Source organism: Aphelocoma coerulescens, chromosome 2 (assembly GCF_041296385.1).
Source record: "Aphelocoma coerulescens isolate FSJ_1873_10779 chromosome 2, UR_Acoe_1.0, whole genome shotgun sequence".
NCBI classification, from domain to species: Eukaryota; Metazoa; Chordata; class Aves; order Passeriformes; family Corvidae; genus Aphelocoma; species Aphelocoma coerulescens.
Window position 1 is genome coordinate 18,303,819 of NC_091015.1, and position 26,379 is coordinate 18,330,197.

At 38.5% G+C, this 26,379-nt stretch overlaps 1 protein-coding gene across 6 annotated transcripts in view; it reads left to right on the top strand.

The window, feature by feature from the left end:
• The window catches only part of PIP4K2A (phosphatidylinositol-5-phosphate 4-kinase type 2 alpha), a 134,242-nt gene that overhangs the window by 34,248 nt on the left and 73,615 nt on the right, over window positions 1–26,379 (top strand). The window contains exon 1 of one of the 6 annotated variants that reach the window (XM_069006650.1): window positions 1,058–1,140. The exons of the other annotated variants lie outside the window; for them this stretch is intronic. The gene's annotated coding sequence lies outside the window, so the exon portion shown is untranslated. Of the gene's footprint in view, window positions 1–1,057; window positions 1,141–26,379 lie in introns of those variants that run through there. 6 annotated transcript variants of the gene reach the window in all.

Consider the following 26,379-nt stretch of genomic DNA (forward strand, 5'->3'; position numbering starts at 1 on the left):
TTATAACAAAACTTTCTAGAGGAGCTAAGAGAGAAATACCTGTTAAAGTTTGTGGTTGCTGGGCCCTTTACAATGTGCAAATCTCATGTATTATGGTTTCCTGGAGCTGAGCAAAAGTCAGAAGATTGACATAACGAAAGCAAGGTTGCTAATCTCTGAGCTTCCCACTTAAGTCTTTCTGACTTTTTGTATTTTGAGCTGGATATAGGGCTAGTTTTGGGAGACCAAGTTGCAAAATACCAAAAATTGAGAAAACAGTTGAGTTGAGGAATGGGATATCTATTTTTACTTCTGGAAGAGGAAGGACGTATCAGCACACGCTGTCTCAGCTGGCTATTCAAAAGAGCTGGTTGTCTCTCTGGGAAGGACAGCAGTCTCAGACAAGCTGACTTTACTGGAAAGTCCATACCAAACCGTCTCAGTCACTGTAAACTTGCAGGTAGAGGACTCAGAAATGACTCACTCAGACTGAAATGCAGTGTCAGATGCTTGACACCAACTTCCTGTGCAGTGCCTTGGGGTTGATGCAAATTAGGGTCTCCCTGCTGCTCTCAGTGTGTGTTCCCCCCTGCCCTCAGCAGCAGAGGAGAATTGAAAAGAAGTTTTCTTGTTTAATAATTCTTTTCAGTCTTAAGCAGAATTGTCAGATTAGTGTGCTTCCATTCTGACTCATGATTCAATTTGCAGTGTGTGGTATATTAACCAGCCTTATCCTATGATTACACAGTGGACAGGACCAAACAAGAAAAGCTTTCTGGATATTTGTCAGGCTCAGAGAAGACAGGTGGTAAAAGTAATTTACAGAAACAAAACCTTAATGCTTGTTAACAAACCCATGTACCTGCTTGCAGGCAAAAAGCACTGCAGCCACTGATTCTGGAACCTCTTGCCCATTCTGTTCCTGATATAGCAGCTTTACCAGCTGTTATTTTGGGCTTCAGCTGATTCAACAATGCTGCTTTCTCTTTCTACCTACAGCTGCAGGCAGTTGTGGCTGGTTATTTCATTTGAGTGAGCAATGTCCTTCAGGCTATGTTGGCTCAGGGATGTTAATAGGGTTCAGATGTCTCTGAACTCACAGAATCCCAAACCCCTTGTCCCTCCTCTACTTGTTCTGTTGCAGTACATCAAAGCAAAACGGTATAGAAATATTGAGTATCTTGACTATTGCTAGTGCGCTATGCCTTTTTCTTGGTGTGACTGTGGTGGATTTCTCTTCCTTCTCCACAATCTCTCCCACCTTTTGAGGTTATTTTCCCCATGTTACAACAGTTACCTGGGGTTGGTATTGGTGCTTTTAGTCCACTTTACAAGCTAATTACCCTTCAGATGTCTTTTTGTGTACTTGATGAATCTTTCAGAGAAGTGTATTGCAACTTTCTCCTTGGAAGATGTCATTCAATAGGATATTTTTAATATTCCTGTCTTGTTTAGGAAATCTCCCAGACTTTCATATTTAAGTCAAGTTTTTTATTTTCCTGTGAATGACTTGCTGAGGTTCCTGGCTGAATGTGACTGACTTCACAATTAAAGGTTAAGCACCTAAGAAGTTACTGGGAGAGCCTGAAAGTAGTGGTTGCTCCTGCATAATGTGCTGGTCACCTGAAAGCTGAAGATTCATTGGGTTCTGATGGGTGATGACTCCTTTACAATGTGCTGCTTCTTGCTAATTACTCTGGAGCAATGTGTCTGAGGTCTTCTTTACCCCATTATAAATGCCCTTCAAAATGTAGAGACTCCTTCCTGAAAAGCCACGTTTCTGTTTTACAGTAGAATGTATGTAATGATAGGTAGTTTGGAGGATGTCTTTGTATTGCTGAAGTTGCTAAGCCATCCTTATAGTATTTGACATGTAAAAATGCTTGTTTTATCCATGTGCCTTAAGGCTTACTAGGGTCATGAAAACATTCTTCTTGTTTGATTTTATCACAAGATAGCACACTGTTCTTGTGGCAGTGTAATGCTGAAAAGTTCAGAAATGAAAAACAGATGAGGGATATAGAGATATGTCTAGCTGGCAGACAGTAATTCAGTCACTGAAGTTGCTGTTGCTATGTGCATATGATTATCTCAATAGCAAGGCTAAAATTCACTTTAAAACTGCATTCACTGCTTAAGAGATCCCGTGGGTTTTTTTTATTTACAAGGTTTAAACCATCATATTTTAATATGTGTTACTTTATGTAGTTGAGTTGGCCAGGATGTCAGCTGAAACCTGGACACAAGGGCATAGACATCTTTGTATTCAGATGGTGGAAAGTAACACCTGAAGTAACCTACTTGCTTTTGTTTGTGTTGCCATGGGACCCCTTTTGAATTGAAGACATCATCCAGGAGATCCGTGTCACATATAAGCACATAACTGAGATTTCAGGATTGCTTGTTCTTCAGTCAGACTTGTATTCTGACCAATAGTGGCCTTTTGATAAGCAAAACTGAAAGGAATCTGGATCATCTGCATCTCGCTGAATCTTGAAATATATATAGCCTATTCCTCAAAAAATAAAAGCAATAAAAAGAAATAAAAAAATAAAAAGTAATAAAAATAAAAGTAATAAAGTTCTGTGAACATTGGACTTGCTGGTCAAAGACTTTGAAAAGAGTTAATTTGGGACACACTAATTTCTGACATGGGAAGCACTGTATTTAAAAAACAAAAAACCTAGGCCCTTCATTAAAGGAAGAACATAGATTTGGTTGTGTGGAGTTATCAAAATGAAGTTGTATAGCTACTCATAAAGACAAGTAGTTTTACTGCAAACGTTTCCCTGATTTTCTTCACCTGCTATTGCAAACAAACTCAAATAGTGGTGCAAGCTGGCATGGATCATTTGGATGATGAAGTTTAATACAATCGCTTCAAGTAGGTGGAAGAAGTAATGGAGAGCCAAGATAGTAAAGCATGGTCCTTGAGCTGCATTTTCTCTGCACCTTACCATTGCTTCCCTAGCTGGCAAGTCTGAGCTCAGAATTAGTTTGTCAGATTCATGCTTGCTGCTTTTCCCCTTAACTTGACTATAAGTTTTTCACAGAAGTTGCTGTGTAACCTCCCGTGTTAGGCAGCTCTGCTGAGGCATGTGAGTACACAGCTTTCTGGGCACTATGGAGTGTATCTGGGGCTTGGCTCCATGCTTTTGATGCATCCTGCTTTTCCGTACTGTGCAATATGGACTGATAGTAATTGTTTGGGTAGTAGTGTTTTTCTCTCTCTTCAAGTCATTGATATGTCAAATACTTGAAATATTATTCTGTGAGCTGTAACCATATAGGGTACTTAGTTTAGGGAAATTATCTCTCAGTTGTTGAAGTTTTAGTCTAGGAATGCTGAAGTTTGTTACAGCACAGTTGTTGATGTAATTATGCCATACATCAATCTCTCTACAATTTGTGCTAGACTTCTTAACCACTCTTTGAAAAACATGCAGTTTTTCAAAGTTTTATTTAAGTTTTCAGGTATATCTAGCGTCTCAGAGCTTTGAGGTAGGGTGGACAAAAGGGGCGAGACAAACCAGCAGTGAAAATGCTCAGCTTTTGGACTCCTTGAACATAAAATAGTGCAGTGAGTCACAGCACTGTCACTTCATAACTGAGGGGAGCTTGCAAGTTTTAAAATTTTTTAAAATGAACTATCCAAAGGATTGGTATTGTTGAATTTTACTGTGTCTTCCAGGGCAGATAAGCTGATTTCCTGCCTAATTAACTTATTGCTTTCTGAAGTGTTTTCTAAAGCCTTGAGATCCTGTGTATTTACATGTATTTGCATAAGTAATGCACAAGGGAAAGTGCTTAGGAGTATCTGACTGGGGCTTCTGGTGGAGTTGGCAGCGCTCACTGTTGCACAAGGTACCTGTTTCACAGCTCCCCCAGTGAGCAGACAGCTTTGCAGCCACCTTGGAGGGGCATGGTAAATGGAACAGTGATAGAAGTGCAGTCAAACAAATCCAGCCTGCAGCTCTGCTTTTGGGCCAGTCAAGCTGGCACAGGTCATGGACGCTGAAATCTGCTCTTAAAGCATCCAGGGTGATTGATTAGAGAGAGGTGCCCGTGCCGTGGATGTCTGAAGTTTTGGAATGGTAATTGCCACCAAAAAATTTGAATGAAATAAAAAATAGCGCAAGATTAGTCCAAATCTGAGTTAAGCTAACCATCAATGAAAACTCCACAGCATTGTTAGTCATCTTCAATTATCCAGGCCATGACTTTGTTGCACGACTATTGTAAATATAAAATATATCCTATGTGAGTATAAACATCATCTACCTAAATGACACTTTCCTTGTCACTTAGCTCCAGCAGTATGAAACCAAAGACATTTAATCTTGTTAATTCTCCATGGTGGTTTAGTAATGAACTATTTAAATTATTTATTGGTTTCCCCCCCTTCCAAGGTGTACTTAAGGTCAGGAAGTATGAAATAACTTAACCTGACACCAGTAATACTGCACTGTAATGCCTTCACTCCTAAAGATTCCAAGGATGTAAAGCTGGCATTGCACCTTCACTCTCCACAGGTGGAAGGGGAAGGGTGTTTTGCAAACTAGAGGGGAATTTTCTTTGGGGGATTACGTAGTTTTTGGTTGTGTTTTTCTGATTTCTGGCCAAGTTGTTAAATATAAAAGCATGGCTTCATTGTGAGTGTGGGCCTCCCTAAAACCTGTCCTTTCCACAGGTGAGCCCAGCTGCTAGCAGTGTGTGTGTGTCTCTGGCCAGCCAGGTCAGCTGCTTGCCTGCTGAAAACTAACCCTGTGTGAAGGCAGGCAGGGAGGAGCAGAAAGGACAGGAATGGGATGCCAGCACTGCTGGGAACAGTGGGCAAGAGAGAGTGCTGGGAGTTGAGCTGTTTGATGCCTTGCTGCAGAGATAAGGCTAAGCCTTGGTCTCTGCCAGCTGTGAACCAGATCCTTTTTGGTATGCTGTTGGTTTCTCTTCCCTGCACGGAGAGTAGTGATTTTGAAACTTGGAAGGTTGTAATGGTGATCCCCGAGAGGAAGAGCAATAGATGAAAAAGTGAAATCTCTCTCAGCTGCTGCTTGAAGTTTCTGCTTCTCTAGGTTTTACCAACAGCATTGTCCTAATAAGCCTCTCTATTCTTGAGCTTGTTGTCCTCTAACAAGAGATACCAAGTCTCTTAACACTTAATCACTATTGTACTTTCTATGTCAATAAAAGAAGCAGTAAAATACGACAACTCTGATTTTGGCAGTTTAAATATCCATCTTTTAGGGGAAATGTTTTTAGATGTATATGCAGCAAATTCTAAGCAACTAAAATGTAAGGGAAATGGAGGTATAGTCTCTGGCATGGGATTTTGTAAAAAATCCCTTTGGAATACAGATAGTCCATATCCATGGTAGCTTTTGGTATCTTGGAAATGCTTCTGTTTCTCCCAGTGGGAGACATTGACACCAGTTTTAGTCTATAGCTGAACCTAAAAATGTATGTGTTGGACTTAGTCCATCATAGTATTCTGTCTGTAAAGTTGTGGGTTTTAGTAAGTGGTAAGGAAGCCTGAGAAAACTGTTCCCCTGTCTCTTCATCATGAAGTGGAAGAATTATTCTACTTCTTTTGATTAGTCCTCTGATGAGACTCCTTTCTGGCATTACATGAGACTATGGAAAGTCTTCTTTACAGAAATTATATCCTTTTCTCCGTGCCTAGAGTCTCTTCCCTTCTATTTTTGAATGTGCATCACTTATGCCTCCATCGCTGTGTCCCCTTCCAGTCTAGGGTTGTGTCTCTAGTAAATCTTTTCCCCTGAGGGACAATTTATTACTTACTCTGAATAACAGTCTTCCAGATAGGCAATGCTATATTAGCTTGCTTGCATCTGTATGTCTTTAGGGACTCTGACTATATGCTCCTAGTAGGAGTCTTGGAAGGGATAACTTGTCGTTCATTTTGAGATGTTGCTTCACTTTTACCTCCTTTTAGCAGCAGTTGTTGGTCTTGGTTCTATTCTTTCCTTTTTTTTTCCCCCACTGTTCTAAGTATTGTGCCTTTGGCCAAACTGTTTTCTAGAATGGAGAAAATACTTTTAGGAAATTAAGTAGTTAGTTTCTGGTGGGATCTGACAAGTACTGCAGTCAGTGCAAAAGGGACAGGCAGAGCTGCCTGGCAGGATGCAGGAACAATGAGTCTGTCCCGTTGTGATAGGAGCAAACTCTTGGCTTTGGTGTCTTGCATCCCTTCAGTCTCATCCTTTCCAGTTTTAACTTCACTCATGTTGGGTACACTTACAAGACTCTCACAGCAGTGCTACTCTACAAGTATCTTGGGCAAGCAGGTATAGTATTTACATGGGAAAAAAAGAGAACTGTAATTGAAATTACATATGTTTGTGCAGCCAATGTGCACCACTGTGTGTTTTACATCTAATAGTTTAACTGGCTTACTAAAAATGACCTTCAGCATCTACTATTGGTCCAACACGCTGTTTTAATTTGCCTTTGTTGAGAGACTGAGGTCTCCTCTCTCTGCCGCTTCAGTAAGAGACATGCTTCAGATTCAAGTGGTTTCTCTCCTGAGTGACCTATTTGTATTTTCTCTTGTGGTCTTTCTATTAGGCTGTGTCCCAGCAGTATGAATTGCAGCAGAGCAGCAGTGCTACCTGTGGCTTGAGGTACAGGGATAAATAACTCTGATCAAGCCCTTCGCAGCTGTGTCTGTGGCTTTAATAAAAGGAGGCTGAGTTGCTGTTGCTTAGTTTATGCTGGCTCTAGTATTTGTCTGATGATCCAGTAAATCAATTCAGCTTGCTAAAAGACCAGAGACTAATCTGGCAAAAAGTCTGTGTTTTGGGCTTTTGTTTAGTTCTTATTTTTGCTGAATTCATGGGCTGAATCAACTTGTTTTCTGATCGAAGGGGTTGTTCACAGAAAGGGGGAAAAGGAGGCAGGACTATTCCCACTTGCCAAGTGGCAAATCATGTAATTAAGCTTAGCTGGGAAGCAGAAGGCTGGAAAAACCACAGCCTGAGCTGGTCTTGCTGCTGGCTACTGTCTGGGTAGGTCACCAGCTGAGCTCAACAAAAGGCATGTTGAATGCCGGGGGGTGGGAGGCTGGATCTGGCTGACAAGCTGGGTTACTCTGCCATGGAGCTACATTGGAGAAGGCGATGAGCAAAGTTAGCACTGTAGTGCTGCATCGTATTGTACAGTAGTCTTCTGAGCTTGAAAGAGTTACTCTGACAATGAGTAGTCTTCTGAGTTTGAAAGTTATTCTGACAATGAGTATTTTCCCTTTCTTATGCTGTTAGGCTTCTGTACATCAAACCTCATACCTGGTGGTACTTAGATACTTGGACTGATGTGCTTTCAAGAGCAGCTTCTAGTCTGTGTGAGTTGTAATGCACACACTTTGTGCAAATATTCTAGCTCTTCCTTAAATGATGGCAGATCTTGATGTGGGCTAGAGGAATTCAGAGCTGAGTTGACTCCATGTATGACATGTGCATCAAATACTTCCAAAGTATTCTGGACCTGCAGCTGAACGAGTATTGTGCTTTGTGGGGTGTTTTGTGCTTCCCTTTCTACCACTGTTTCTGCAAGAGTTTTTAGTCATCACTACCTACCTTGATTTTTATTTATTTTTCATAACCTGGATGTTCTGATATCTTACCTGAGTAAATACTGTGAAGGTCTCCAGAGAGAATTATGACTGCATGGCAGATGTTCTTGGGAGATATTATACACATCAGATTTCTTGGTATGTGGCAAACTTAACTTCTCATTTTGATATTAAAGACTTTCAGGTAGTGTGGTTAGTTTTAACACTTCCTGCTCTTTTCAGGATTCTCTCTACAACACTGTTGTAAGAGCTGTGTATTGGTGCATGCCATGACTAATGAGCAGTAGACTTGAATGAAGCGTTTGGGACAAGAATTTTGAGGCTTGTCTCTAACATACCAGTAGATAGCTCTGCTAAATGCTTGAAAGCTTTCATTTTTGTCTCAATAGGTTAAATTTCATACTTGAATTAAAATCTTAGATGCTGCTTATGGTTTGTTGATGTTAGGTGTCACTAGTGCCTTTCCTACAGTTCATTTGTAAAATGTACCAGAGTTGCAATTTAGGTGGCATTAAGTATGTCTGACTGTGTACATCTGTAGCATGCAAGTGTACTGGTGGTGAGGTAGACAGCTACTTTTTATATGTGCCACAAAAGAAAATTGTAAATACAGTACCAAGAGTGGAGAATGGCATATTCTAGTAAATCCTTGTAATTTCAGGGGACTTAAAACACAATCCGTGGTCTTGGCAGATGGCCAAGGACCCAGGCGGCTTCTGGAACTCTTCCAGCTGTTAATGGAGTGTGGGTTCTGATTAAATTTACTGTGGCCACCGAGTCTTGGTCTGCTTGTCTCTGTGTTAATGTACGCTTTTCTAACTATTAATATTTAATTTTAAAATCTGTTTTAATACTCAAAAGTAGCTTTACAGTATCCTCATGACATAGATCTCTCCTTTATGTTAAGCACAACAAAGATTGAAACACCAGCGTGTGAGAGGCCCTACCATAAAAACTAGCTGTTGTAAAAGCCTTGAAATATTTGTGCTGGCAGCCTTGCAGCCTCCTAAGAAACACTACTGCATTAGTTATGTGAAATCTGTTCTACAGTTGACATAATTAACTGGTTACAAAAAATAAAATCTAATATAGTAGAATTGTGGCATGGTCAATGGGGCCTTTGACAAGACTTCAGGGTGGTAGTTTGGACATGAGCCTGCTGGACTGACTGCTTTTCCATTTTACTATAGCTGAAAATGCTGCAAAGAAATGGAATGGCGGGACAATCCCTTATACTTCCAGATATGTCAGTGAAAGGAAGATCATGTTAAAGCAAGGTGGTTTTAGGATGAGGTTATTCTTTTAATTTGGAAGAAATGGGGAGTTTGTTAAACTTCAGACCCCACAGAATAAATACATAAGAATTGCTAGGCTCAAGTTCAGTTCTGCAAGAGCACTCTTGTTAAAAGGCTATAAATGCTTTTTACATCAATAACACAAATAGTTTGAGACAAGGGGAGGAGTAGATTACTGTAACATTTGTGTGAGCACTGGTATGATCCTACAGAGTAGATGGCTATATATTGGATTAGTTCAGCTTTCTACATAGAAGTATGTTAGAATTTTTAGGTTTTTTACATTATGAATTTTTCAGGTCAAGGAGTCAATCTAATTGAAGTCAGTAGTAAAAGGTGAGATAATACTTTTCATGGAAAATATCTTAAACAATTAATGCGAGAACATAATTGTATGAAAGTCTACAAAATGAATGGCTATGCCTCAGTAAAATTCTTTTAAAGAATTGTTGATGAGAAATCTTCAAGTAAGGCTGTATCTGTAAGAGAAATAGAAGTCACCCATCTGAATTGTTTGAGGAACTTTTTAGGTTCTTGAGTAGATGACTTTTGTTCCTAATTATTAATATATCATACTACTGGGATGTAACTGCAGTGATGTCATATAGATTGGTTTTAGTGTCTTTGAAATGCCTTTTCATACCTTCAGTTTTGTTACATTCTGTAATATTTGACATGTTTTAGTGTGCCGTTACATGTGATATATTATAGAGGTCTATGAATTTTAAATAATTACTTTCTGGTTATGAAAAAAAAATCTGATTTATTGCTGCATTTCTTTCTCCAGTCTTTTGTTACTTACACTGGTTAGCTTACAAATTGTTGGAAGTGAACAGACTAAGGTTGTTTGTGTAGCAAAAGTTCCTGCTAAAATTCCCAGTTTGATGAGAGTCCAGCAATACTTACTGTGTTATGTCTTTAAGCAAGACTCCTTTGTCTTCACTATACCTTTTTTTCATGCTGAAGAGATGGACCAAGACTCTGTAGTGAAGGGAGGCTATTATGTGCAGGGTAGTACCTTGATTCTTACAAAAATGGGAATGTTTATTGTGCAGAGGAGCTAGAAAAAATTCAATTATTTTGAGGCTAAGGCTAAGTCTAAGGGAGGTGGAACTAGGGAGCTATGTTCTGTCCCTCACTGAAAAAATGTAGTTAAGTGACTTGTTAGTTGCTATGATGTGGTGAGCATTAGATACACCTATTTCAGTGTGTTTTAAAGTAAGTGTTCTACTCTGAAGGAATATTGAATATTTGGAAGTGAAATGTGAAATGTTTGGATGTTAAATATGCCAAGTACTAAAATCTTGTTTTAAACACTGAGGTTTTGGAGGCAGACGGAAGAAATATTAGTGAACTTCCATCTTGTCTTATGGGTGGATCAAGTTCCTGCCTTCACAATCTTGAACTACAAGGTAAACTGTTTTGGAAATGCATTAGCCTCATTCAAAACACCATTATTCTGGAAACTGATGAGAACCCATTCTATAGCTAATGTAAATTTAATGTTGTGGTGTAAATTGCAGCTATTCATATCTCTTTTGTATAAGAAGTGATGCACAGTCTGCAGTCTGTGGGTGGGAAAATGAACAAAATTAAATCTGAATGATGCTCTGTTCAGTCTTTGTAGTTTAGTTCTTACAGACTTTTAACTGTTGTTGTTCAGCACAAGTTTTGTTTCATAATTTGAATGTAATGTTACCAGTACATAAGAATTAACTTATGTGGAAACTTGATTTATTCCAGTGCTGTTATCTTGCAATGAGAGAATAAGCTGATGAACAACTAAAGTTCAGCTGCCACTCTGTGTTTTAAGCAAAACAGAAAACAATCTGGCAGACATTTAGGAGAGCCGTAAATCTAATTTTATCGAATCGATGCCTCTGTCTTTTGGTTAGGGTGTTTTTTTTTTTTGTATTGTCCTCCCTGCCCCTGTTTGGTTTTGGTTTTTTAAGGGTGTTGAAGTCTAACTTGAGTCAATGGAAGTGTCTGCTTGTGTAACACATACACCACACGTGGTGTGGCCCAACTGTGCTTATTGCACACTTATTGCCACACAGCATGGCTTAAAGAAATGGTAGGTGAGAACAGACTAATTTGCATTCTTTAAAGGAAGATTTAAGTCATTCCAGTCTTTTGTGCCTCATTAAATACGTGTATCAAGGTCCATCTCATTCAAAGAGATGGTATAGAAAATACAAAAAAAGAACTTATTAAAAAGAACGTAACAGACAGCTCTTAAAACCTAAATCTCTCAAGGTGACCTGGAGCATAGTGAAGGAGGTGGAGATATGATGTGGAGATCGATTGTGAAACAGAGTGCCAGTGTGTGCTATCTAGCAGAATTACAAGAGAGCAGAAGAAGCCTGGCTAGCATGGAGACAACTGCCTTCAAAATGAACAAACAAAAGAGCAGAAGGAATGTTCAAATGTGTTAAAATTATGAGTCTAGTAATCTTAATGTAGAAACACAGTGAAAAGATTGTGGTTAACAAAAGGCATCAATGATGCTTTCTTCTTACAGATCAGAAGGGTTCCACTGCCTGTAGGAATTGCTGATGATGAAGATGTAAACATATTATGAGGATGGAAGCATATGTAGTAGATACAGCTTTTTCAGGGAAGTTAAATAACTTGTGTCTTTGTTCAGTGGGGAGGAAACTGGAGATTTCAATTTCTGAACTTTTCTTTGTGGGGGATTCCTCAACTGGTGGCTCTAATGTGATAGAGGCAGGAGAAGAGTTTGTGGATGTAGCTGATAACATTATCAGCAGTGAAGTACAAGGATAGGGTGGTATTAACTCTGGTTCTAGATACTCAAAGATGAAATAGCAGAATGCTGCTGATGTGTAAATTCTTGTATAAATCTGTGTTGCCAGTGCTATAGAGAATGGCAGGTGTGGTGCCAAAATTTGCATAAGGGAGACTATAGCACTTGTAAGGCTCTGATGCTAATGTTTGACATAGTCCAGTTCGTAGTGTTGTTTAGCAGCTATCCACTACTGTCCTTATAGTCTCTGCCTTCTCTTACAGTTAGTGTGACTTTTGTAAGGAAACCTGTCTTGCAACTTTATGGAGGCTGATGGAGGATCAATAACTATATGGATAAAAGTGATTTAGGTGTCTCTAATTTCTAAGTGAATTTTGAGAGGGTCCCTCACTAGCTAATAAGCCATAGCATAAGAAGAGAACGTCTTTGTGCTGATAAATAATTCCTTAATTTGTAAAGAAAATAACGTGGAAGTAAATGCTTGGCTGTATCAGTAAAGAAAGTCACTTCTAGGCAGAACAAATTGCTGTGGGAATCTAAGACTTTGCTAAATTACCTGGGAAAGCCCTAGTGACTAGTGGAGAAGAAAGCTTGCTGCTGATACTAAACTAATTGGGATTGTAAGGGTCTGAAAGCTGAAAAGAACCACAGAAGAAGTCATATGACTGAATTTTTAGTGCTGTCATTTGTCAGGAGAACAGGTAGCTGCATTGAGGAGAACAGCTCGAGCTTTATGTATAATGATGGATGCTAAACTGGCCATAACCATGCAGGAGCAAGGTCTTAGTACTGTTATAATTTAGTAGGTATCAAACAAGCAATTGTCAGTTACCAGAAGAGGAATACAGGGTAAACTAGAAAAGCTTGCTGTGTTACTGTGTAAATCCAGTTTGTATCAGCATTATGAGTACTTTGTATGGTCCCCTTCCTGCTAAAAGGTATAGTAGAGCTTAAAGCTCAGTTGGGGGCATGAAGGATGATGAAAAATATGGAACAGCTTTGGTGTAGATACTTGACTAAGCGTCAAGGGTTGTCAGCGTGGAAAATAGATCTGAATAGAAGGAGAGCTGAAGTCTCTAAAGTCATGAGTTAAACTGGGGACTGGGCAGGAAGTGATTTCTGCCTTTTTCCATGAAAGATGTAGAAGTCAGGTTCAAAACCACCAAGTGGTTCTTCGTGCAGCTGATTTGAGACTTTAGAAGATAAAAGCTAACAATCTTTATTTAATCTTAGGGCACAAATCGTTGTGATGTACTATAGACTTGATGTCTACATTGCAAGAGAAGGAATGAATTTTAAACTATCAAGGTGATAGATGTCTCCTTTGTCAATGACAAACTATTGTTGCTACTCCAATTCAAAAATAATGCATATTTTCTATGTTCATTCTTAAACATATTACAGCACAGGAGAAACTTAATCTGATTCTAATGATTTTACTGTAGTGAATTTGAAACCAATCCAAAAATAATGCTACCTTTGTTTTTAATGTTTCTTTTGCTTACCGTAAAGCCTTTCCTAGCTAATTACTTGAAGTTTGGTTATGTGTTTCATATTTGTTCTTAAAATCCGATGGAAAATACTACTGTTTGAGAAGTGTTGTGATTTGTAGTTGCTTTTATGAGTTTTTGTGGGAATGCTACTCTGACCAAGCTTAATGTTCTCTTCCTCAGTTTAAGCTGTAAGACTTCAATCAGTTTTGTTAGACACTGTAGAAAAAGCTCATCACTGTGGGGAAGGTAGCTGATAAGGCCTGTGTTTAGTCTTTGCTTCACTATCTAATCTTGGTGCTTTCAGTTGCACATCTAAATAATTGAAGAGATGACCCTTCTAAAGGGACAGATGGAGGGAAAGCTCTGCTGAAGAGTTTATTATAAGAAGTAAATCTTGCCCTTGTCCTCAACACACCATGTCAGCTAAAATTAAAGATTGCTTTCTTTATTCAAATCATGTAGCTGGCAGCTTGGTTAATTAGCTTTTTTAAACACAGGATTTTTACAGTTGATGAGTTTCAAAACTTCACCTCAGTGCTGCATCATCCAGGAGTGGCAGTGCTTGCTTCCATGACCACTGGCTTTGTTTAGCATATATGTATTTGTGATGTGTTATTTTGACTTCATACCGTTTTTTGAAAACATAACTAAAATCTGGTCTTGCATGGAGTAATACCATTATTTACTTTGTGTTGAGATACAAGACTGAGCTGTAACTTTAATTTTTTATACAACTTTTAGGAGATGAATAAAGTACAAAATTATGAGAAGTGACCTTTTATCAAAGTCTGAGGTTGCCGCTTGTTCTCTTTGAGTCTTAATGAAAAAATGTAATGATGAAGTGAAAAAAGGAACTACAATGAGTGGTCAGAGGTGAAAACTATGCAATCTCTTTACAGTGTCTAACAAAAACAGTAAAATTGCTTTGATGCTTTTACTTTGGCTTTAACAGGATCTGAGCAGTTACTGAAATGACTTTATGACATAAAACATCAAAGCATTAAAGGAAATCAATTAAGGACTACTTACCTACTTCTCTACATGATGTGTAGTTAAAGGCTTTCTGTTCAGTGTACTCTCGTTAATGTGAAAGGGGATTTTTTTTATTATTCAGATGAATATTTTAATAAAAAGAGGCTTTTGTATGACAACATGAAATTTAAATGCCTTGCATTCATTATGTTCTGGTGGACTTGTAGTTTCTGGATAGTTTGTGATCAGATTCGCTTGCCCACTTATAAAGCAGATCTTATATGCTCTGTAAGACTATAATTTAAATTGCTTAGACTGAGCTTACAGGAAAAGATTACTTGAAAAATTAGTAATTGATATTGCTGAAAGTTAGACATACTTTGATATAAAAACTCTTAAATTTCGTTGATATGACCATATGCAGTCTCAGCTATAAATAAACTTCCGTGTATTCTCAGCAGCCTGTCAGTCTAATTGCTGTGCCTGAGAGAGGATAAAAATGTACTTAAGTTTATCTCTGTGATAGCTTCTCCCTTTCTTCTGTTTCTCACTTCTTATTTTATTTGGAGTTCAAACAGTTGAATCTGCAAGCTCCTCAGCATCAAGCTTCATGGATGTGGGCAACGTTGGTTCTGTTCCTCAATGAGGTGGCATCCCAATGTATTATTGAAATGTGCAAAACTGTTCCATGTAGTGGTCCTGAAAAAAACACCCTCTGCATTGTTAGACTTGTAATCTGTAGTTTGATTTGAGGGTATTTAGAGTATGTTTTAGAGTCATTTGAGGATGATTAGAGTGTTTTAGGGTCATGAGAGTCTCATCCCTTTGCCTTGCTCCTTAATGCATACTCCAAGGCAGTTTATGGTTGTACAACGCCTTTGCCTTGTACAGGTCTGATGTGTTATGCTGTTAGTTATCTGATAATGTTTATGCTCTTTGATGTAAATTGCTTTAAGGCTTCAGAGTATATAAAAGAACTTGGGCTACAGTTCTGACTCCTGTAATTTACTCATATGCTGATGCATCTTGTTAGGTCCAGTAACATTAAGTCTTTATAATAATTTCCACGCATACAAGGTTTTTTATTCCCTATTACGCAAGCATGTGGACTAGACATTTTAACTTTGCTCTTATATGGATACAGATGCCAGCAGTGATCCTAGAAACGGGAACTTCCTGATCCTACTTTTTATATAAATTAGCAGGAGTTACTAACTTCAAACCAATGTTGTTGCACCATAAAATTCAATAGTAATGGATTTGTGTAGGTAACCAGAGCAAGTAAGGATTTTGTTTATAGTATACAACAAGTATAAGCTATTGGTTTTTTTTCTTTAGATCTTTGGAATACTGGATGCAATTTTTTTTTTCTTAGGGGAAAAAAAGAGACTTTATCTTACTTTTGGAAGACAGTAATCCTTTTAACCTCTTGCAACTATACCATTTTAGATACGTATCAAGAGATGAATTCACAAAACAGATGGTAGGAGTAAGTGCTCGTGGCAAAACAACAGTGGAATAAACAGCAGCAAGCAATGGTTTTTGATTTGTCCAGGATTTGCCATGGGTGTGTTTTGGCAGAAGGTGTGTATTCACTTGATCGCCAGCTCTGCTGGGTCTTCTTCCTAGCAACAGTTGCCATCAGCTTTAAAGTGTAGCACTAGTGTCTGAGCTTTTAATATTAAAGAAATGTTCTTGAACATGTAAATAAATTCATTTTTGAGTAGGAGAATGAAGAGCGTGGTAAAAGCATAAATATGGCTTATTTTCTCTAATGAATTTATACTCTCATTTGACATGCAGTGACCATTATTGGAGATAAATACAGTAGGAACTGAAATGACAGAAAAATAGTGATTTCTCTGAGAAGGTATGCCATGGCTTCCCAGTGGAATGACCCATGGTTTGACTGAAGCACAGTAGAAGAGCATTGTTATAAAATCAGATATCTAAGGCTTTATCTAGTTTCCAGTTAAATCAATAAGACTAACTGATCTTAATGGAGTTCTGATTCTCACTCCATCCATTTGCTGATAGCTTTGGGAACACAAGGGACTTGATTTTCTTCCCAACTCAATGTAAAAAATTTTTTCTGGCACTCCCTTCTCTTCCCAGATCTGACTGCTGCCAAATGGACTATCAGCAGCTTTGTCTGGACCCAGAATTTGGACTGCAAAAGCAAAGTGTGGCTTGGATGTGTGGTTGTTTTATTTAAAGCAGAGATGTGAAGGTACATTCCTGCTGTACATCCCCTGTGGCTCCCACCTGCCTTGGGAAGGTGGCCTCTCGACGTCAGGCCTAGTGCTCACCACCTCTCCCCACCTAGGCACAAGAATTTGTCCTAGTACTTCAGGAGGTGAAATGTATTGTTGAAGAATAAAAATAACAAAAAAGAGCTTTTGTCTAGGGTTTTAAAAATAGCTTGACAAGGAGTTGCCGATGAAGGCATCATCTAATGCCTCTGCACCACTAAGTTACTCAGGCAAGCAGTTATCTCTTACAGATTAGGTTAAAACCCCATTTTAAATTGGGGTTTTTTTGTGTTTAATTGGTACAATAGGCAACACCATTACTCTTTTTCTAAAGCTAAAAGTGTTAGTGCCAGTAGTGCTACAATACTTGAAATTTTAGGGTGTTGTATGCTTTTTTTTCAGATTTTTAAAGATCAGAATGCTAAACTGGAATAAAAGCTCATTTACAGTAAGTACCTTGATTCAAACTTTAGACTGTTAAAATTAGCTTTGTCTGGCAGAGGTCTACTTGTAAGTGTTAAGAGGGTTTTTTTATTTAAGCTTATTTAGCTTGGTAATTTAAAATTACAAGAGTCTTCCCTTCTTGCTCCATGTATGAATAAAACCAAGGTATGAGAGAGTGAAATATGCTACCTCCAAAGTCTTGAAAGAAAGCAAATAAAATTAACCAGGTTGGGTAGTGAGGCACAGATAACTTGAAAAAAGCAGCTTTGCTAAAGTCATTGGTCAAGATTGTTTAAGCAGTTATCATTAGCTGGTTTCCATTTTAAAGTTATTTTTCAGTAAGCTATAGAAATTCTGAATTAAAAAGCTACTTTATGATAAACAATTGTCAACTGCTGTTTTCTAATATTCTAAAAAGCTGAGGAAGTCTTTATATCTCTGTTATACAGGTTTACATGTGTACTTGCATATACCCTATTACTCAGCAAAACATAAAAGATAGAATTAATACAGTGGAAAGTATATGTAGTCACTGATCAATTAAAATAATAGTTAAAGCTCAAGCATTAAGGTTAATAAGTATTATATAAATCAGAGGGTTTTTGACGTAGGTGATGCATCCCTTCGTGTTATACCCATGCTGTTTTATGCAACAGTAGTCTTCTGTTCTGAAACAGGCTCTTCCTTTGACCTCTTATTATTTTATTACTGAACAAGATTCAAGGCTACAAATGGTTAATTGTGACAACCCAAACATGTTTTTCAGCTTGAAATAGTGCTAATATACTATTGGGGATTTACGTGCAGAGGCAAAAGGAGAAAGAACAAGATATGTTGTGTTTTCTGTCTCCTTTTTGTAGCAAAACTAGACCACAGAAAAGCTGAAGATAATCTTAGAGACTTAATCCTTTAAGTATATGTAGGCATGAACTCTGTGATCATTTGAAAAAATTGTGGAATTGAAGTTTTGTAAAAGAAATGTCAAGATTGATCCAAATGCAATAGGAATAGAAGTGCGCATAGTAAGGTCTTAGAAAACTGCAGAAAAAAGGGTTAAAAATACGGCCTGTGTTGATAACCAAGGTCACCATTCCTAGCTGTAAAATGTGAGGAATGTGCTGTTTATGTCAAGACCAAAAGGCTAAAAAAAAGGCCCTGAGGATGCTGCATCCCAGCACCAGGAGAATAGTCATGAAGGAGCAGCACACGTTGTGTGTTCCCTTGTCCCTCTTAACTGGGGAGAAGAACCTGATAATGGAGAGACAACCTGACCTAAAGCTCATGAGACTGAAGTTAATGATTTTAAGACAAAGGACCACCTAGTATTAATCAGTGACTCCTAAAGAATGCCAAAAAAAGAGCCTAAAATTCATTTTATCACCAGTTGAGGACCCCAAAAATTTCAGGAGGACAAGACTAATTGTTTTCCCTCTGTCAAAACTTGTGGTGGAAACAACATCTTCGTACTTTGGGTTATGTGGGAGTGAGAGCGAGTGAAATCTGAAAGTGTGAAGGTGTAAAATCAACTTGCTTTTTTTTCCTTTTATTTTATCTATCCTGTAGTTTTGTACTGGGCTGCATGGTGCTAATTCCCCTACAATAGCTTTCTGGAAGATAAATATTTAACTTGCTGCTATTTTATTTTACTATTTTTGACTGCTGAAGTTGTTAGGGAAATTTATGTTTGTTAAAAAATGTGTTAAGAGATGCCTGGACTTGGAAAAGCAATACAGTATCAGATGTCTTTACTTACAATCCAGCTTTCTGCAGGCAGGGAGGTAGGTAGATATACAGAAGGGTAGCTAAGAACTCTGTGGTCTTTATTATACAGAAAAGGGGAATTATCTTACATTTGGGGTTCCTTGTCATGCTGATAGTACTTACCATTAGGAAGTAGCACCTCCTCTGCCATCCTTATCTAGGAATGGACTGTCCTAGTGCTCTTCAACATTTGTCTTGACAGCACTTATGACGAAAAACTGAGGGATAAGACTGGGGTTAAGAGCACCTAAGTTATCACCTGAGTATGTTGGTTCTAAAAGATTTCTGGAGAACAATTTGCAGTAAAACATTGGAGGGCTCTGAGTTCTTGATGTGGTGTCTTTCTGCCCTCGTAGCTACAGCATTACATGAGGCTGCTGAAAGCAGTGAGGACTGCCAAGGGGCATAATAGAGATATGCCAGATGTACTGGTATGTGAAGCTACCACATTAAACTGTGAACTAATTAAAGTGGATACAGGAACTTGCAAAACCTCCAACCTCCAAAAAAAAAAGCAAGCTCTGATTTGCAGGGGAGAAGAGGTGGTTCTTGATGGACGAGTGAGCAAACACTATCTGTGGGTCTGCATTTGCAAGACACTATATAGCCAAATATAGGGACAGGGAGGAAAAAAGGCTGCTCTTCGTTCTAGGAAATAACTTTTTTTTTTTTCTTGCTGAAAGCAAAGACTTAACAGTATTTAATAGTTCCATGGAACCGAAGGTATTCATATTACTACGTAATGAGCACAGCTAATTATTTATGGTTGATGAACATAGTTAATTCTTACTTGCTTACCACCACCATGATTGAGAAATGAGAAGAATAAAGTAATCCAAAATTCTCTAACAAAACTGTCAGCCATTGTTCTCTACAACCCTGTGAAAGTTTTACTTTTCGTTTCCTTGTGTTAATAATGCATTTTTATTTAAAAGTCTGAAAGACCACAGGGCTGGTTTATCAACCTGCATCAGGGTCAGACTGCTCCCTCAGTTGAAGAATTCCCACTCTTGCAGTGGTTACTCAGTTACAGGTGTTTGGTTCTGCAGGTAAAGCAGAACTTGTGCTTGTGCTGCAGGACCACTGCAGCTCAGGTCCTTGTGCTGCTGCTCAAGGCAGAGTTTAGCCACTTAATCTCAGGGAAAGATCTGGTACAAACTGGTTAATGTGGGGGGCTCTAGTATCTTCATTTGCCACCAGCTGTACATTTTAATCCACATGCATTAGAACCTAAAAAGGGGTTTCTGAATAGAAATTTTACATCTTGACACCAGCAACATAGTCTCTTTTACTTTTTTTAACCAAGTTTTGCTGCAAAATTGTTGTCCGTGCAGGGTAGTTCTTATCATGGCACCTGACTCCAAACTGACAAGACTGGATTGCGGGAATGGGGGTATTTCCTGTCAGTAAAAAAAGTCAGACTTGCACCATGGTTCTACTTAGGATTATAATCACTTTACACTGGAATTTGCCATTTTGGAATGGAGGATTACAGTTCTCTATGGTTGTCTTTAAAACATTTCAATCTAATTTTGTTACTGACTGTTCATAATGCATGCCTTTGAGCTATTAAAAGGAATTTGATCTTCACATTTTTCTTACAATTTCAATTAAAATAATACTGCCAGACTTTTAAATGCATCATAAATAGCAGCTGTAACAACTTCGTCATGCCTCTCTTTAAATGCTTTTTGCAAATGATGAATGTTTAGAAAAACATCCTTTTGGGACAGGAAAATTAGAAGAAATACAGCTTACAGACCAGCACTTAAATATTTTTACACATAAATTAGTCTAGGTCCTACAGTTGCTGCTATAGTGACTGAGAGAAGAGCAGAAACTGGCCAAGCCTGACTGTGTTTATGCAGCCTCAGAGCACTGTGCGTGACAGTTAATGACACCATGTTCCTCCCGAGATGGGAATGGCTAGTACAGATCCTCTGACAATGAAAAAACATCCTTGTGTAGGGAGGCAATTGATGATTTCATGAAAGAAATCAAACTGACAATAATTTCCATTGAAATCTCATTTTAAACCCTAAATATTGAGGCCCAGAGGAAACAATAGTGAGCCAGCTGTAGCATAACCTTTACTCAATGAGTTACTTGGGTTCTAGAATATAGTGCTTTGTTCACAAGTTTCTGTGGAAACTTAAACACAGTAAATATTAAATTCAGAGTTAAATAGCTTGTAGAGACTTGAAGTCTAATGGAAGTGGAATGGAATATCAGTTACTACTTGCTCAGAGAATGAATGCTGTCTTCAGGATAATGTTTCTGAAGTAAATAGCACATAGCAGGGGCTCTTGCAGGAGCAATTGATGCAGCTGTGACAACGTGCATGGGATTTCAGTGGAAGATTCCAGATCTGTGCAACAGGGGATCTCACTCCCTCCTTACTCCTTCAAACACCTCCAGAAAGAAAAGAACGAGCTGTTACCAGCAGAGAAACTTGCTGCCGAGACTTTCCTTAGTCTGATAGTCTTTACTCATATGATGTACCCTAGTGAGCAGGTCAGTTTGCAATCTTAGTAATAGGTTGCATTTATGCTCTCTATCCTAAATATCTGTCATAATTTTAAAAAGGAATAAAAGGAATGCTAATTGTTCTGATATCTGGTTGTGGCTACTCCTGAATTAGATGACCGATAAGGTGGTTTTAGTTGTTTTTTTAAGCATCTTGGAGATAGAGATTGCTTAGCAAGCGCCTCAGAAAAACTTGCTGCCTAGCTCTCTTGGTGCTAGAAACAGCACTCAATTTCTACTTTTACTGTTTCCTTAGGGTTTAAAAACATTAGTTAACCAAGTGGTATGTCTTAGTAATGATGTTATTTGTGCAACTTTCTCCTTACTTTGGAAGTTTTATCAGTGAAGCATTTAATAGTTTTTCTTTTTGCGTGAAAAGCAAAAAATCAGTATGTTAATCTGTTTTTCTGAAGTTTTTCTACTGGAAAATAATGCATGTTGAAAAAGAGGGTAGTAAATGACAAAGGATATTGTTCCCATTACCAGCAGTAGATGTTTTAGGAGTGAATTTGCTTTCTGGAGAAGAACCTTGCTCAGTCGTGGTAATTTGTGTTTTAGGAGGAGGTGTTCATTGTTTGAGAGGTGAATACTTATACCTTCCTCACATTTTAAGATACAGCTGAGATAACATGGTGTTTATCATTCACTGCAGCTAGACCTCAGGAGTTTCAAGCCCCTTGCTTTCTTCTTGCTATTGCTACTCTTCCATACACTTGTATCACAGTCTGTAAATGTTGGTTTCATTATATCATACAAATAACCAGTAAAGAGGTTTCTGTAGTTATCTAGGTGCAGAATGTAAGTGGATATTCTAAGGTGGAATAAGGAGTATGTGAATGCTGCTGTAAGCTGCTGCTGAGCTGTAAACTTTCAAAGAAAAATAGGCAAGGCTCCTGTAATGTTCTGCATTTTTCCATGGAAGTGCTTAGAATATGTGATGTCTTGATCAAGCACCAGAGCAAACAAAATAGACCTCTGTTTTTATGGGCTGAAGAATGTATCAAAAATAACAAATTCAGTAGTATCAATGAAAAAATCCTATACAAGCGCCATCATCTTCCTAAGAAATATCAAGTCATTCCTGTTGTGGTATCTTTCTCTTGTAAATTACATGCTTCCTTGTCACAGCAGCATCTACAGCTGATCTGACAACAAGTGGTTAGCAATTAAATGGATCCTTTGATTTCTATCATACTGTCAGCTGATGATAGTTGGCTTGAAACAACAGAGATTCTTGTGGTATTGTGTGATCTCTACAGCTCCGGATTGTGCAGAAGGGAAGAAAAATGCTCCTTTTCATTCTGGCATCATACAGAAGCTGATCAGAGCAGCATAGTCTGCTTCTTTTAGCCCACACTCATCTCTGATGCTTTTTAAAAAAGTCACTGCTTCTTTCTAAGGTAATTTATGGATATTGTCATTGTCCTTGTCATGATTCACTTTCTTCTTGTACCAAGACAAGCTGTAAGAGAGTGGCAAGTCAGGTGGCAGTGGTCCTGACTGTTCCAAAACAATTCCAGCAGCTTGCAGTGCTCAGTGGTGTGGGAGTTAATCTCCCAAAACTGCCCTTATCCACAGCCTTAGAGGAGCTGCACAAGCTGCTGCATTTTCCTTGTCATCACTACTGTAGGAGGAATGGGAATCTTGTCTGTAGTCAGCTTAGTGGTTTGGAAAATGGTGCTTTCTCCTCTAAAATAAAAACAGATTGGTCAGACCAGTAGCCCATAACTAGAATGGCAACTCCTGCCCTGAGGTGTTGTGCTTGCTGGGAATTCAACCAAAGAGGTGGGACTGGGGGGAGCTTTGAAAAGCCTGGGATACCAAACTGCAGTGGTGATGGGGCTTCAGGAAGGAATAAAGGGATTTCCTCCCTGTGGAAGAAATGATTCATGTAATGAACAGTCAGCTTCTTACATTTGATGTGCCTAGTTTCTTTACCAAGGAGAAAGTGTGTGAGGGTGTTATAGAAGCTCTCTTTATTATATTTAACAGTTATTTGGTAAGATGGGACAAAAAATAGGTCTGCAGTATTTTGTTATATTGCCTGATCAAAATTTCGTAAGTTGCACTTCGAAATGAATGTATTAAAATCTATAAGATATAGGTTTTCTACATCTTTGGTTTCCTGTTTATCAGGCACTGTTTTGAAAGTGTGCGCTGAGTAAAATATAGCCAGACTACAGACGTGCACTACATCTTCTCTAATCCTAACCTCTGTAAGGACAGAGGAAGAGTATTTTGTGGTGTGACTTCACTATTCCTATTGTAGATATATGATTTGTAGATATATAGATTTGTTACTTTGAAATTTTTGGTGTAAATAGCAAAGCTTGGCATTTGTTCCTTTTTAAGGAAAAGTCCTTAAACCTTTAATTCAGTCAGAGTATGTGTTTTGCTGCAGCACCCTGTAGTTGTCAAAAAGCACAGTAGGGACGTGTAAAAGTCAGGAGTTGGCAGTGTGTGCTGGTATGCTCCAGCAGACTTTCACAAATGAGGTTGTTATCTTCTCTAGCAATTCTGGGAAAAAAATGCTGGTCTTGAATTCATGCTAGCTTTTTCATCGATCTTCAGGAAATGTAATGTGATTTGTATACGTGAGAAACTCCTATTGAAAAGTCAAAACAAGCCTGAATTAAGTGAGAATAGAAGGACTTTTTAGAGTAGTCCACTCTAAGGTTCTTACATCTGTCTGCAGTGATAAATATTTATCATGAGAGCAAAATTGTTGTGTAATTTCAAGTTCTTGAGTTGGAGGGAGTGTTACTGGTTTTTTTAATGCGCTAAAATAAGGAAATAACAATAGTTGAAGGCAGACTCAACCCTTCTATTTCTGTCCTAATTCTTTTTGCTTTGAGGTTTAACCATCAATGTGAGATAGCATCTCACTCCAAGACTTCTCCTTGCTTGATTAGGGATTCCTAACGCTGTTACGGACACTGACAGTGGCGTTACTTACTTGGACTAATCTGTTGCTACTGCAGGAGCAAGACGCAGTTCTGTGCTTCCTAGAAGTGTGAGCTTTATAGCTTCTGGGATGGGTTTTGTGGCCTGGGTTAGGCTCTAAGTGGGCCAGGTTTCACTGTTGTGCAAGTGGGGCCTATTTAAATATATACCTGTGTGAGTTCCTATTGCCTCTGTGTAGACCTTAGTCAATTTTTGGGTCTGATAAGGCTGAAATCACTTACATGTATATTCTCAGCTTTGCAGCTCGCTTCTTTAAGTGCTGCAGGAGGAAACTTGAAAAACTTGCCTTGTGTTTCCATATCTTGAAGACCTGCTTTGGACTGATCTATTGGATCTGAGCCACCTGTGGGGCTTTCAATGCATTTTATATTTTCGAGCTGGGGCACTGTATTTTTAAACTAATTTTAAAACTTGCAGAAGGATGAGTGCTATAATTAAATACATAATTTCTCATGAGAATCCCTGATTTCATTGTATTTTTCAGGGAAATAGTGGTAGCTTACTACTGGGGAGTGCAGTTTCACACTGTTTGGTGTTAAAGCTATCTTTAAACAGGCAGTGAGATGTAACTGTTTAACAAAATATGATTTTCCTAATATGAATCATTTATTATGGCTGTATGTAGGTAGTACAATGGGACTTAATACATGAGTTAATATCAACCAATAAATGTGATGGCTCATAAGGATTTTTGTCGTCCAAGGAAGCAGAAATTATCTAAAGAGGTGAAGTAAGAAATTGGATGAACTGTAGACTCCATGTAGAGCACTGTTTAAGCAGTCTATAGAGTGGATTTGCTACAAACATTGGTTTTTATTGAGGGCTTGTATGTTTTTTTGTGGTTTTTTTTTTTTTTTTACCATTGGGGAAAAGCACCTCTGCATTTCTTTGCTAACTGAAGATATTCTAGAATAATCAGATGCTAGAACCTACTGCTAGCTTAGCAATACCAGATAATATGAGAAGAATTAGTTCTATTAATTCAGTCTTTGAAAGCTTTGAAAGCTCAGCAAACTCCTGGAGCTTCAAAATATATGCTATGTCATTTGCTTATTTATATCTGTGGTCCAGCAGTTGGGACTGTCACAGTCATGTCCCATTGGTCTCCTGGAAAAGTCCCCTTCAGTCTGAGGCAAGACACCAGTAGTTTAGATCCAGTTTATAACTTGACACAAATTAATGGAAAGCCTTGGTATGGACAGAAGGACTGTCATGGGGTCATGCTGTGCCTTGCTCAGGGTGAAATAATGTACAACAGTGTAATACTGTGCTTAATTCACTCCTTGCCATCGTGCCCTGTATCACCCCATCCCACTCTCTCACACTGGCTGTGGCACTGATGTGATGCATCGATGAGCCATTTCAGCCAGTTAACCATTGAAAGGAGGAGGAATCACAGTAGCTGTTCCTGTGACTCAGCAAAGGGAGAGACACAAGGACGGGATGCACCAGATTGTCAGGCTCTTTGTAGTTCCCCACCAAAAAAACCTGCTTTGACATTAGGATTTGTATGAAAAGTGTTTTTTAGGAAAAAAGGAAATACCGTTTTGAGGCTCTTTGCCATTTGTTGTTACTGAGGCTTTATAACTTTTGTTGTTCAGGTTATAGAAAAGCAGTTAAATTTAATTCAGAAAGCAGCTGACTTAGCTCTTTCTTGCAATAACAAGATTTGGGGCAGAAAAGATTGGAACAAGAATAACGCTGTTGAATTTGCAGTGCTTAACTTACAATGCAGAATTGCTGTTTTACCCATATTATTGTTCAGTCTTTTGTTTCCCTTCCAAATCACTGTGTGTGAAAGGCCAGGTAACCTTCTGTTGATTTATTTTAGAAACATGCAAAACTAAAAAGGTAGTTGGGCAGATGATGTGCCCAGAACAACTTGTAATTCCAAAAATAGCTGGTTTAGTTTGAGCGTCATGCTGATACCTTGGGAGTTGCCTGGGTCTTTTTTTTGTTTATTCCTTCCTACCACTGAGCTTCTGTCTCCTTCATTTAGTTTCTTTCTACAGAGCTCTTGGCATTTCTTCCTCTTAACCTGTGGGTTATTTCCATTAAGTTACTGTAGTTCCAATTCTGCAATCTAGCCCTCATTCTCTTGGATACAGGGAAGGCAAACACTGAGTGTCTTTTTTTTTCAGTGGTTTTATGAGGCAGCTCCACAGATATCATTTGTAGGTATTTTTGATCCACAGCCTTTGGGATAGAAAGTCAAGCAGCAGCTTATAACATGATGACTGTGCATAATGTCCGGTGTCAGGAGACATCAGTCTGCTACTACTACATATTAGCTGAGACACTCATGGTTGTAGTTATGTCAAAGTCAGAAACACTAAGG